Source organism: Belonocnema kinseyi, chromosome 5 (assembly GCF_010883055.1).
Source record: "Belonocnema kinseyi isolate 2016_QV_RU_SX_M_011 chromosome 5, B_treatae_v1, whole genome shotgun sequence".
Lineage (NCBI taxonomy): Eukaryota > Metazoa > Arthropoda > Insecta > Hymenoptera > Cynipidae > Belonocnema > Belonocnema kinseyi.
Window position 1 is genome coordinate 69394509 of NC_046661.1, and position 13878 is coordinate 69408386.

General features: G+C 34.9%; 1 protein-coding gene across 1 annotated transcript in view; it reads left to right on the forward strand.

Annotated features, from left to right (window-relative positions):
* The window catches only part of LOC117172831, a 241228-nt gene extending 230533 nt beyond the window's left edge, over positions 1-10695 (forward strand). The window contains exon 5 of the transcript XR_004467064.1: positions 10557-10695. The gene's annotated coding sequence lies outside the window, so the exon portion shown is untranslated. The remainder of the gene's footprint in view (positions 1-10556) is intronic.
* Positions 10696-13878: the final 3183 nt, after the last annotated feature.

The window sequence follows — 13878 nt, forward strand, 5'->3', positions numbered from 1 at the left end:
TTCCCTTAAAATTTGTAAAAAACGATCAGCTAGGATTTTGATTCCAGGTTTTTTCAATTCTTGAAAGCCTTCCAAACAAATCTACCTAGTCCGTTTTTTTCGTCATGGCCGACCAGCTAAAAGTGTCTTTCAGCTCACCGTGGGATTTTTTCCAGATAAGATAGTAAATCTGGTTTTCGAAAGCGGCATCAATCTCTCTATGCACCTAACGATTTGCGGATGAAGATTTAAGCTTTCCAAAAGAAAGATGATATGTTTATGGGAGAATGCTGGTAGAATGCTACATCTTTGCAGACACATCTATGGATGAGCAGGTTCTCCCAATATCCCGCTACGCCTTTCTTTGAGCCTCGTTGTTCATACATTTCTCTCCACACAGGTTCAATTGCCCGTATAATCCTATCATTTAGGATAGCTGTGAATATTTTATACAGTGTGTTCAGACAAGGGATTGGCCTGTAATTTTTCGGGTGAGCATTCTTGATCAGGTGTTATAAGGGCATCACAGAGCTCCTTGAATCTATTTATAATTTCTGAGTCTTCGTCCAGTCTATGCTGCACTTCGTAGATTTTTCTCCAAAATACTTCGACCTCCTGTGGTTTGGGCGGGTGGTCGACAGTAACTGTAGGGTCTTGGAAAAGTCGAGATGGGTCGGAGAGAAGCTCTTGATTTTCTCTGACCCACCTCTCCCTCTGCTCTAGCTCTAGCAGCTTTGACTTGTTAAGTGTGTGATAACGGGTCCGGAGTTCGGGCGCGAACTTTCGAACCTTGGCTGTAAAATTCCTACTAGATGTGATGTAGTCAATCACACATTGAATGCGGGACACGTACTGTCTTGCCCAGCCTATCTTTATGGCAAGTTGATGCATTCGCCTTTTGGTCTTATGATCAGCCGTTGGTTTTGTTTTACGGTTTGCATCGGCCAAAGCTCTCGTTGCATTGTACACACAATAATTGTTAGCTCAAAGCTCGGATTATTCGGAAAAATGTCCACGAAGCTCATCATTCATTTCAGCCAGATATTTAGGCTTGAGAGAAACCCTTGATGATGCTGTTTCTCCGGGTCATAAAGCATCGCTCTGCCTCTGTCGAATGCCTGCCCGCGGTTGGTCTTAGTATCGCCTTTATTTCTCTGTTGCCGGCTTGTTCTGACTGTGGTAATTTAGGCGTTCCGCTTACATAGCCCCTTTTCGGAGTACTTCGGCATGGTTTCGCAGGCGTTGCTGCGAAAAGTGTGATAGCTCCGGGTGTTTCTCGCACCACAGAAGATGCAGTTGTGCTATGTAACCTCGTTCAGGGGCCACGCTCGCATCGTAGCACCCTAGCAAGTCGTGATATAGTCGCTCCGTCCACCTAAAGGTCCCGAGATTCCGCCGATACATCACATTGAATCCATTTTGATTGGCTCCCCCAGCTCTAGAGTTGTCGACATTGTTGGCCGACCCATTGTCGGAAGCTCCGCGCGTTCTGTTGTTTTGAACCGCACTTACTACAACTATGTTTAGTGTTGTCATTCTTGTTCCCACGAGAAGCTAGAGAAAGGGGTTCAGCAGAAACCATTGGTACTGGGTTCCTCTATCTGCAACCCAAGGATGCGTTCGGTCGCTTTGTCATAGGCTCTTCGGTTTGATTCTAGAGGAATCAAAAAAAAAAAAAAATATATATATATATATATATAATAGTAATAATATCCATAATATATACACCTGAAAATCAACGCATGCATGAAATTAACAATCACGCAAAACATCCAAATCGCCAATTTTGGCTTACACACGAACTCACAGTGTTAATCATGTACCTTCTGTTTTGCGGCTCCCAAACGGTAGGTATGGTGGGGGTAAATTTCATCCACTATCTGACAGCACTGCTCTAGGGAGAGTTGTATCACATTACCCCCTCCACTAGCTGCCGTTAAACTGGAATCAGAAATACGTAACGAAGCGCGAAACATTTGAATTATTCTCAAGAAGAGGTTATAAGTTATTATACAGGGTGTTTAAAAAGTGAAGGTCATTCCTGAAGTAAATTTCAACGAGGAATTCAATAGTGATCTTCATTTTTACCTTGAAGTTGACCCTCATGGCTTTTTGAGGGTCAACTTTGTTTTTTTTTTAATAGAAACCCCCTTTTTCACACCTGCAATCGATAGAGCGGAAAATTCTACGTTCAGGTACGAACCTAAGTTATAGGTCATTTGTACCATTATTATTATTATTATTATTATTATTATTATCATTATTACCATATCTGTCACTCCTACGGCATTAACCTTAATATCGCTCCTCTAAATGCTCCTAGGGAAATTGAGTCAATTGTCGAGAATGGGAAGTACCGCATATACTGGAACTTTATATTCTCGACAATTGTTTCTGTTGCTCACTCGAGGCCTGACATGGTTCTTCTTGACTTCGAGAAGCGAACCATGTTTGTTATTGAATTTTCGGCACCATCTGAAAAAACCGTTCAAGTTCAGTTAGAGGTTATTTGAAATCAACAAAGTTTTCCAAGAGGTCAGTGTAATTTTCATAATATTTGGTTCTAGCAGGGCGGAGCAGCGGATCGTTACGGTCGGGAGGCTCAAGCATATTTAGATACTCAGTTCCCTCAAAGGTGGATTGAAAGAAGCAGTGAAATTGAGTGGCCGGCTAGATCTCCTGATCTGATGCTTCTCGAATATTTTCTTTGGGGTTATTTAAAGAGCAAAGTATACTCAACGCAACCGCAAAGCTTAGACAAATTGCAGAATCGGATTCTGCAATAGGCTACTTTGATTGATAGGTAGATTATTCGTCATTCTGTAACTGATTTTTACAATCGCATAGCTTTTGTCAAGATGCTCAAGGTTTTCAGTTCACACGCTAATCAAGCATCCCAAGGGGAACAGAATTTACTACGCCCACGTTATTGTTCCTGGGTAATGCTAAACGTAAATGTAAACTGCTTGGAAAAAACCTTGAAAAAATCTTGAAGATCATCACCAAGATCAATACAGAGCTCACCAATGAATTTCTCGTTGAAATTTACTTCAGGAATTGTACTGACCTCTTGGAAAACTTTGTTGATTTCAAATAACAGCTAAATGACTTTGAACGTTACAATTGACCTCTGACTTTTGTACATACCTGAACGTAAAATTTTTCGCTCTATCGTTTGCAGATCTAAAGAAAGGGGGTTACCATTAAAAAAACAAAGTTAACCTTAAAACAGTCATGAAGGTCAACTTGAAGGTCAAAATGAAGGTCACCATTGAATTCCTCGTTGAACTTTACTTCAGGAATTACACTGACCTCTTCGATAACTTTGTTAATTTCAATTGACCTCTAACTGACCTTTAACGTTGCAATTGACCTGTGACTTGGGTTCGTACCTGAACGTAGAATTTTCCGATTTAACAATTGCAGATGTAAAAAAGGGGGTTTCCATTTATAAAAAAAAAAAAACAAAGTTGACATTCAAAAAGCCATGAAGGTCTACTTTAAGGTCAAAATGAAGGTTGTTGTTGAATTCCTCGTTGAAATTTACTTCAGTAATGACCTTCACTGTTTTGAAAAATATTTTACCTGAGGAAATATCCAACCGTTCCTTTTTTGATGAAGAATATAAAGAAAACTTGCTCTTCTACGCCAATGAAGCTACGTTTGATACTTTCCAGGAAATGAAACAAATATTCAGATTATTGCACCCTGTTTTACAAAATTGCTCTTTCGCCTAAGAATTGGTAATCAAGCTAAATCAAAGGTAAAAGACATTAAAAACAAATATGCTAGCAAAAGCATGGCTATGCACATAAATTTCCAATAAGAATTTAGGTTCTATCTTCTTTTTTTAACTGTAATTTGTCTTCTACTATTACTTTTATAGTATAATGTATAAATTTGAAATGTAATTTCAAATGAACGTTCGCCTGCAGAATGAATTCTTTTTGATATTTATTGCATAATTAAACAAATTTATATTGAAATATAATTTCAACAAGTCAGCAGTAAAAACTTTTCTATTTTATTCATGCAATTTATATTGTATTTGTATCATAAATCCTCTCTTACGTTTTACCTGTGGTCCTGAAATTAAGACTTATTTGAAAAAAAAGGTTTTAGGACTTTAAAAAACATTGCACACACATATTGTAAAAAGGGGTTTCAATCTCAAAAAATATTTATTTTATTTCTGATTTCTTAACTCTGTTTTGCAAAATATTACTTTAATGTGATCTTTACTTTGTTCTTCTCTATGATTGGATTAAATTTATTTTTATTTGAAATAATTAAATCAAAAGATGTCGAAGAAAAGGCCATAACCTCCGAATTCAATTTCTTTACTTTACTTCACAAACAATACAATTAAAAAATTTTCTCCATGTTTTGTCTCATTTTAATTTTTTTCGTAATAATTAAAATGTTATAGTATAAAATTTAATTTAGCCAATTAAATAATTAATATTGTACAAATTTATGTCATTACAAAAATTATTTTTTACATTTTAATAATTGTTATTGAACAATTTTGAATTTTGAAATTTTGAAAACAACCGATTCCACTTTCGCAGCACCAATCAAACGCGGAGTAAGTGGTGGCACAACTCTCCTTAGAGGAACTCTAGTTATATACTAATCAAAACAGTTGTACTAAACTCAAAGGTACGTGGCAATATTTAAGTACTTGAATTTGGTGCATTAAAGAGTAAACAGATATTTTTCATGAATTTGGAATTATTGTGTTGCGAGTGATTTCATAAGGCATTTAATCTCATATGATTCTCGAATAATTTGATAAAAACGCTTCTTATACTTGTTTAATAACAATACTTTTTTATATAAGTTATTAGTAATACATTGAAACCCCGTTTAAGTTTACTCCTTCGAAGCGAAAACGTCTCACTTAGGTTTACTCGGGAAGGAATCGTTCTCGACAACGAAAGGAGCCCCTCCATATGCTGATGCGATTGCTTGACATGTATTCGGAAAGCTTGAATGAGCGCAGCACTAAGAACTTGCTGGGGAGGTGAAAGTAAACCTAAACGAAAAGCAACGCGTGAACTTAAAAGAGCGTAAACTTATCCAAGCGTAAACTTAAACGAGGTTTCAGTGTGATGTTTTTTTTTTCATAACAAAATTGAAAGTGGGTTTCATGGCATTTCAAGTTTGTATTCCTTCATGGAAATTGTTTTTGTTCTATTTTTTACGTTAAAATAGTATTATCTACAATGCTTTCATGAAATACTATGGTTTACGAGCATGTGAAGCGAGCCGGGCATTGCTGATTCTCGACCGGGGAAAGGAACGGGGAAAAAGATCATAACACAAAACAAAATTGGAACATGCTGCCAAATACTTTAATGCAATTAATCCCACACGGATTCTGCGGGAGACAAATGTGCCCTATGCGAAATTCAATTAATTCTCCTGAGCAAATATCTCTGATTTTTTGGTGCAGACCTTAAGCATAATTCAGTTCGGCTATTCTAGAGTGCGGTGAAGTGGTTGATTTTGCCAGTTATTTGCTGTCTGTCAAGTAAAAAGCAAATGCTGAGCGCTTGGGGCACATTTGTCCTCCAGAGCATCCGTTACGTTCGAGCTTCGTCACGTTAAGTTAATTTCATATTTTCATGTAAATAAACGCATTTGACGTATATTTACAGTATTTCATGGTATTTTAATGTTTCGAATTGATTTTTTCTAATTTAAGTGAAAATTATATGTAAAAATTACTAAAAATGTGATATATATTAATGTAAAGTTGATTTCTTTAATTTTATTCATACAGTTCTCATAAATTCCAGTAATAAATCAATTAATAAATAACACATGAATAATTGTGTTTTTTTGTCAAAGATGTCCAGAATATACGAACTAAAAAGTGCCGATGCTGTGACTACAGTGTCGCAGGAAAGAGAGAGAAGTTGCAACCGACCTGTGTGTGACGAACATAGGGCTGTCTTGTGCAACCTTTGCATCGAAGTATATTGAGCTTCTTTGATGCAAAATTTATTTTAATTAATTTTTTTTTAATTCAATTTTATTTCGAGAATTACTTTGAAGATAAAAATAGTTTTATTTAGAAAAGGCTTCTTTTTTTAATTCTGATGAATTTTTCCTATCTTTCACACTTACTTGCCGCTTTTTCATCGAATAAAACTTTTTCTTAATTTTTTTATCTTTATTTAAATAAAAACATCTTAATGTGCATCAGAAAACAAAGAGATTGCCCTATTATATATTCAAATTATTTATAATAATAAGCATTCTGCCCGCACTTATGATATTTCTCATTTTCTTAAATTTTCTAACTTCGAATGTTCAGATAAATATACTTTTTGGAAGGAAACTAATTATAACCTACATCACCTTAAGGTGCAATTGGTCCTCTTCAAAATGGCTTTAGAAATTTTAAAATTAGTTTATTATAAAAGTAATGACATGATTTTTTCCAAAAAATGTCAAAAACACGATTTTTCGCGATTTTTATTTGTTTAAACATTTTTTCAACATTTTAAATTAATTTAATCAGGATGTTATATACAACAATCTCTTCGACATTAAAAAACGAAGAGAATGGTGTATATTAACATCTGATTCCAAACCAAATGGGGGACATTTGTCACCCACAGGAGCCGGTGAGGCAAAAAAATGTATAGGATCCGTCTAGGGTTAATAGACTCAAAACCCCTTAGCGCATACAGAAATCTTAAAGGCGGCTCCATTAATTAAATATTATAAAGTCTGCGCGCGTGGCTTGCAATTGCTGACGCGTCCGGAAAGCGCGTGTTTCAAATCTTTCGCTACGCATTCGTATATTCATTCTTTGAGTCTGAAATTCGTGAATGAAACTTTATTTATTTTATTTTTTAAGCTACGTAACAACCAAAACTAGAATTCTTTTTTCAAACCGTCTTTCGTATCTCGCGTGGTTAAGCAAAAATCAGGAATTTTTCATTTTTTCAAGCATTTTTTATCAATAACACAAAAACTCCCGGTCCTATAAAAATAGAACACATTAAATTTAAAGTTATTTTGCAAAGCTACAAGGTCTCTTTTTACTATTTTTATATAGCAATCCGGATTCATAAAAAAATGACAGGTTCTATACAAAAATGGCAAAAATGGTAGAATTTTTAGTAGTCATGTAAAAACATGGTTGAAAGAAAATGTGCAGGTCGATTAAAAAAGTACAGTGCTTCATTTAAATATTTTTAACGTATCTGTCGTCATTTTGCCTAAAATTAAATAACACTGCAGTCGTGCAATAGAAGTTCCTGTGAAACAGGACAAGCTGGTCCAAGGTGGTGCAAAAGTGGCGCTGATAGGCCAGCGGAACGTATAAAAAAAGCGGGCAGTACCCTCTGCCGTTATTCGTGTCGTCTGTTTCATTCCGTTGCAAAAATGTCGCAGAGCATTTGCTTCATTTCGCTTTCAGTCACTCAGTGTTTAGGTTATGTGCTTAACGAAAATGACGAAAAAAAAACAACAAAAAAAGAAAGCCTTTATCTTTTGAAGAAAAAAAATGCTTTTAGACGAAATGCAATGAAGTTCCTCAAAACAGTCTATTTTAAAGATATATTGTATCTCTGAGAGCATGTACAAGTTTTTAAGAGCTCGTGAATTTCTTTGAAGAAGTAAGATTCAAAGTTATGTATATGCAAAAAGGAAATCATCAAGCACAAGTGACAATAAGGATTCGGATGCTTCTGTCTTAGAATGGTGCCAGCAAGTCAGAGACAGAGACGATCCTGTGTCCGGGCCAATGCTCAAAAAGTAAATAACCATTTTAAAAAAGAAGAATTTATTATTTATTATAATATTTAGAAGTTCTGAGAAAACTGTTAAAATAATTTAAAATTGTAAAATTTAAAACAACTTCTAGATTTCTTAAAATTTGGAAAAAAAATTAGTTTTCAATCTTCAATGCTTTCAATATAAAATTGCTTAAAATAATAAAACTCTTAAATCTTAAAGTGTATTGATTGATTCTTTAATTCTGAACATAAACTACAATTTATAAGAGTAACAAATTCTAAATCGACTATTTATCTGCATTTGATTTATACTTGTTTAATGAGAACCTTCCATTTAACCTTCCATTTTATACGTGTAAACTATTGAGCATTAATTTTCCAGCACAAACAGTTTTACGTTCAATCCGACATTATAAAAACAAAATGTCAAAATTACAAAAATATATATATTTTAATGTGAAACTGCAACAGAAATGGTTCACATTGCCTGAATTGTTTATGGCTTTAAGAGTCCCAAAATTGTGCGAAATATGTGGAAGCCTGATTTCATCCATATATTTTTTTGAGAGATAATTAACAAATATTTCGATCAATAAATTGTACACTAACTCAGATTCACAGTATCAAACATTTTAGAAAAATATCTTTTACGAAGCTTTGTTTTAGTTGCTAAGAAAATCAAGATTTCTGTTAATTTATATAATAATTTTAATCCCAGATTAAAAAAGAATACTAAGCATTCTTGAAGAAACTCATACTCTGCTTTTTCTCTCGCTTGTTTTTCAAAACTTAACCAATACCTCACCTTCCCCTTTTCATCTTTCTCGCCGAACTTGTACCCTTACCTTACCACGAAAACTCGCGGAACTCGTTCAAAGCCGTGCGACGAACTTTACCTTCTCGCTCCAAAAACTCATCTCTGAGCATAGATTCAATGAAAATTAATTAAAACTAGTTCCACTAGTTTCCAGTGTCATCGGTTCAACTTTCTTAATGAAGTCAAACTCTCCTTCTCTACGCCTCCTTTCTCAACGAATGTCAGAAATCTTCTTATTTACTGATAATCCGAATAATGCAATCTCATTAACTACTCTAATAAAGGAAAAATAGTCATACAGATATCTCGCGAGCGTAGTAAGTTAAGGCTTAAGGCCTTGTCAGGATAATAGCTGATACCTTGCGGCTCGGCGGATACCGGAATTTCTGTAGGAATGGCTAGATTTTGTCAGTACGTGTAGAGACTAACATAGAACAAACAAATATTTTAAAAAATTATAATATTTTTGAAACGTTCTCTTTCACATTTACATTTTTCTGTACAAATTACCATTTTCAAGTTATAACTTTATAACTACGCGGTAAGAAGACTTGCATTAAAAAGTATTAGAAAATTTGAATCCCCAGGAATGCCCTTTCTGTCCTTAATTTTTTAATTCTCATTAGGCAGCGAAAATTATAAGATTTCAATCCCTTTTAAAGCCGATCGGAGCTGTCAGACGTAACCTCGAATACATTGAAAACACAATTTTCACTTGAAGCATTAGAACGCGCTCTAAAAGCATGAAATTTGCCAAATCTAGCAGGATTGTATGTAAGAATACATTTCTTTATCGTCAAATGTTCGCTTTGTCCAAATATTATAAATTGAAAAATATAAAATCATGATAAATAATTGAAAAAATTATTTTTCACCAGAACCTTCTGTGTGAAAATTGATCCTGGCATCGTAAAATGACCGACGCTATGTTTTGAAAACATTCTTGCCTGATTATTATTCAAAAAACAGTAAATTAATGAAGCAAAATTTGCTGAATAAAAAGGGATTAAAATTTGTATAATTCTTGGTTACTTTGTGGTATTCAGCAAAATATTCTCAGCGCTAGGTACAGAAAGGGATTCAATTTGAGAGCTAACTTCAACTGCTGTGGATATTCAAAACGGGAGGACTAAAACGGGATCCAGAAGTATTCAATATTTCTCACGTTACCACTGAATTAATGAAATTTTTCAATACTTTTTAATGCAAGCCTTTTTACCGGGTATTTACATGTGCAGTAAAATGTATATATTTGCTAGTAGATATCTCAACACCTAACAAAATTTGCTTTCTTTTGTACTTTTTTTCTTGTTTAGAGTAAGTATCCTCAAAAACAAATTTGAATATTTTAGGCATTATTCAATCTAATAGGTGCTGAAGTATCTACCTGCAAATATGTCAAATTTATACAAACTTAATTGCTTGTAATGCTATAACTTGAAAACGGTGCATTGTTCAAAAAAGTGTGAACGCCAAAGAAAACTTTTCCATCATATTATAATTTTTAAACAAAAGTAGTTTCTCCTCTGAAACAGTATACACGTACCAGAAAAATCCGGCTATTCGTACACACGTTACGGCAGAAATAGCCCCATATACGTACAGCGCCCTGGCGAGCATTAAGCTCGCGCTCGAGCGCGAGAGAATAGACAGGGTTTGCTAAACCGACAAGACCTTAAACCTGAATTAATTTCTTTAAATTCAGAAATCTAAATTACCACTTTTTTAGAGAAGCACTATTTACATTGTGTGCACCGAGAAATCTAACGAAATATTTGTTCCAATTATGGCTTTAATTGAGGACGCGAAAATTAAAAAAAAAAGATTTCTAATCATGAAAATGTCACGCGTTAAGCTGCAGGCTACTGCCAATATAACAGTTTTGGCACGAAAATTATTTGTATTTTAAAATGTTAATATTTCTTTTAAGGACAATGTTATATTTGTTATTAATCGTAATAAGTGTTAACCGCTCAAGAATATTAATAAAAATTTAATTTCAGACGCACTCCGTTTCAAAATCAAGAAGAATCAGGATGAGAAGCCATGTCCGAGGGAAAGGGCATTAAGGATGCCAACGATATGGAAGTACATGCCGGAGAAATTATACGACGTAAAGGAAAAAAATGGGAATCGAACGACACAAACGAATGCGTTATCAAGGGTTTACGCTAAATATTTAAAAGCAAAAGTTGAGGGTCTGGGTTGAGAAACTCACCCAGCGCTTGAGAATGATGAAATTCAATTTTTCTATGTTCCTCATTATTAAAGGAAGTTTTTTGCAAAATTTCAAATTCATTCAGATAAAATTGAAGGAATTATCCATTCTACAAGCAAACAGGCCACGTCATCAGTGGCTAGCACGCTGCCCGATGGTGCTGAGTGCTCACGGAATTCTCGTTGGCGGCGTGGTATCTCACTGTAAGTTGTTTCAACTCTTAAAGTTCCCTCGAAACTTTGTGTCAGCGAATCTGAAAAAACGGGGCTACCAATCAGTTTCAATTTGCAATTAAATATTAATTAATAATAGTAAATTTTCAGTTTTTTCTTATTTTTTTCAGGCATTTCTAGGGTATATTTCGTGTGCACATCAGCGGCGGATTCACAGATACCCTACAGGGGGGCGCGGCACAGTGGGAAAAAAGCACCTTTTTTGGATAAAAATCGACCGGCAGTGCAATTTTTAACAGATTTTGATATTTTTTTTATAAATGACCATAAGACATCCAGTCATAATAACTAACTGCGGATATTTTAATTCAACTTAAGGTAAATTTTTTATTTAACAACAAAGCTACAACTTTTTGTTGCTAAACTTTTCCGTGATACCATTTTTTCTAAGACTTTCAAATTCATTTAAAAAGGTCATAAATCAATTAAATAAGTAACTAAAAATAGTTTCCAGTGGGTTAAAGTAACTACAAAAATTGTTAATAATGTTATGAACAAATTAATTCACAAGAGTCATTTTTTCGTGATTCGCAATGATTAGCTAATTTTAACCCATAGCTTTTGAATAAAGTATCACAGATAATGATGTGCGCTTACAATAAGTTAATAAAAGATAATAATTGCCAATTCTTTAAAGAATTTTTATAAACAAATGCAAGTTTGGACCATTTTTTCATGAATAGCTCTGATTTATTTTTGCGGAATCAACTTGAAATGTCTTAACAAAGACACCTTTCTATAATATTTTCCATTGTGATCGAAAAGTGTTGATTATTCAAACAATGTTCATAAAGAAATGCACACTTTGACCATTTTTTCATGTATAGGCTTGATTTTTTTTTGCAGAATCAATTTGAAATGTCTTGCAAAAGAATCCTTGCTGTCATATTGTTTATAGCCACTCGTGCTTCAGTCAGTGAAAATCGAGCTCACTTATTGGAGATTGTGATACTGTCAGCCATATTTGAGTTATGTGGACCTGAAAAGGCCCGTTTTCAGGTAGGCATTCGTTCTACAGTAAGTAGGAATCGAGCTCACTCATTGAAGATTGTGATACTTTTAGCCATTTTTGACTCATGTGACCCTGAAAAGGGCCGTTTTTAGGTAGGCATTTATGCTTTAGTAAGTAAGAATCGAGCTCACTCCTTGGAGATTGTCATGATTTCAGCCATTTCTCACGTAGGTTTCATCTTTCTGGATTCTACTTTTCTATAACTGCTTACACAGCCACACCAAAAAAAAGTGTGCGGATCTGGTAACAAGACACACGTATTCCTATGGATTTTGGGGCGCTGAATTCAAATTCGGTATCAAAAATCACCCATCACGTTATGGTTGAGCCATAACTTCAAAAAATGACGAAAAATCATGCACTGAGGAAAATAAATTTCAAAATAATGCCAGTGATGCAAATTTTCACTTCAAAAACATGTCGACAACTGTGAAGGACGAACCCTTGCCTGATATCAATTTATTTAACATAACTTTACCCAACAGAACCTGACCTCGCCTAACCTGAATTAACAGAAATTTATTGAACTACACGTAAAGCTCTGGAAGCATATTTTCCCAGTAGCAAATGTGTGCTACATCGAATGGGTCAACTCGAGCCTAACCTAGAGATAAATCTAACCTAGCCTAACCTAACCTCACGAAACACAATTAAACTGATTGTGTTGTACCATTGTGTTTGCGGTACCGTTTCATTCAGCTTCGGCTTAACATAGAGGTTTAACCTATCCTAACCTAACAAAACCTTACCTGACCTAACCGATTACGCGGGCAACCCTGTTCTTGCGTACTTTCATATTTTGACATTAATAGCAGTAAATGTCTGGAGTTTAGTAACCGATTGTTGCTAGCATTACACTTAAGTTAAGTTGTGTTGCGTTAAGCAAAATTTCGTTAGGTTCTGTTAAGTTAGATTCATTTGTAGTTTAAGATAGAGTTAACGTATTAAATATAGCACACATTTAAGACTGAGAACCGTACGCTTACATAGCTAAACGTGTGGTTGAATTTCATTCGGTTAGGTTAGGTAAGATCAGGTTTTGTTAGGTTAGGAAAAGTTAAACCTCGATGTAGGTTAAGCCGAAGCTGAATGAAACGGTACCGCAAACACAACGGGACAACACATATGCTTCCAAAGCTTTACGTGTAGTTCAATAAATTTCTGTTAATTCAGGTTAGGTGAGGTCAGATTCTGTTGGGAAAGTTGATATCAGGCAAGGGTTGATCTTTCACAGTTGCCGACCTGTTTTTGAAGTGAAAATTTGCATCACTGGTATTATTTTGAAATTTATTTGCCTCAGTGCATGATTTTTCGTCATTTTTTGAGACTATGGCTTAACCATGACGTAATGGGTGATTTTTGATACCGAATTTCAATTCAGTGCCCCAAAATCCATAGGAATACGTGTGTCTTGAAAAGACACTCTGTATGGTTAATTACAAGTTTTAAAATTACGCAAACCATATTGAAACCTGGTAGACGATCTCGGGAAGATTTTGAACATAGTTCAAAGTCAACCAAGAGAAGGAAGGTGCAATCTATTCAGGAGAGTTACTCTCCGCTTGAGATTGAGCAGGCTTTCCTGAGTAATCTGAAAGCTTCTGGAAAACACAAATTGGTAAATAAAATAATCCAGCTGTTGCAAGATTCCGAGAAAACTGAAGACGAAACGAGTGCAATCAGATTTGGTTATGATGAAACACTCGCACTGATAGAAGACGCTAAGTTATCATACGCCTGCAAGCAAAAGCTAGGAATGTTGACATTTATGTCCCATCTACAGATCTACTGGAAGCGAAAAAAGAATGCTACCCTCCTAGTTCAGCAATTCACATAACTGGTCAAAGCGTTACGATTAAACT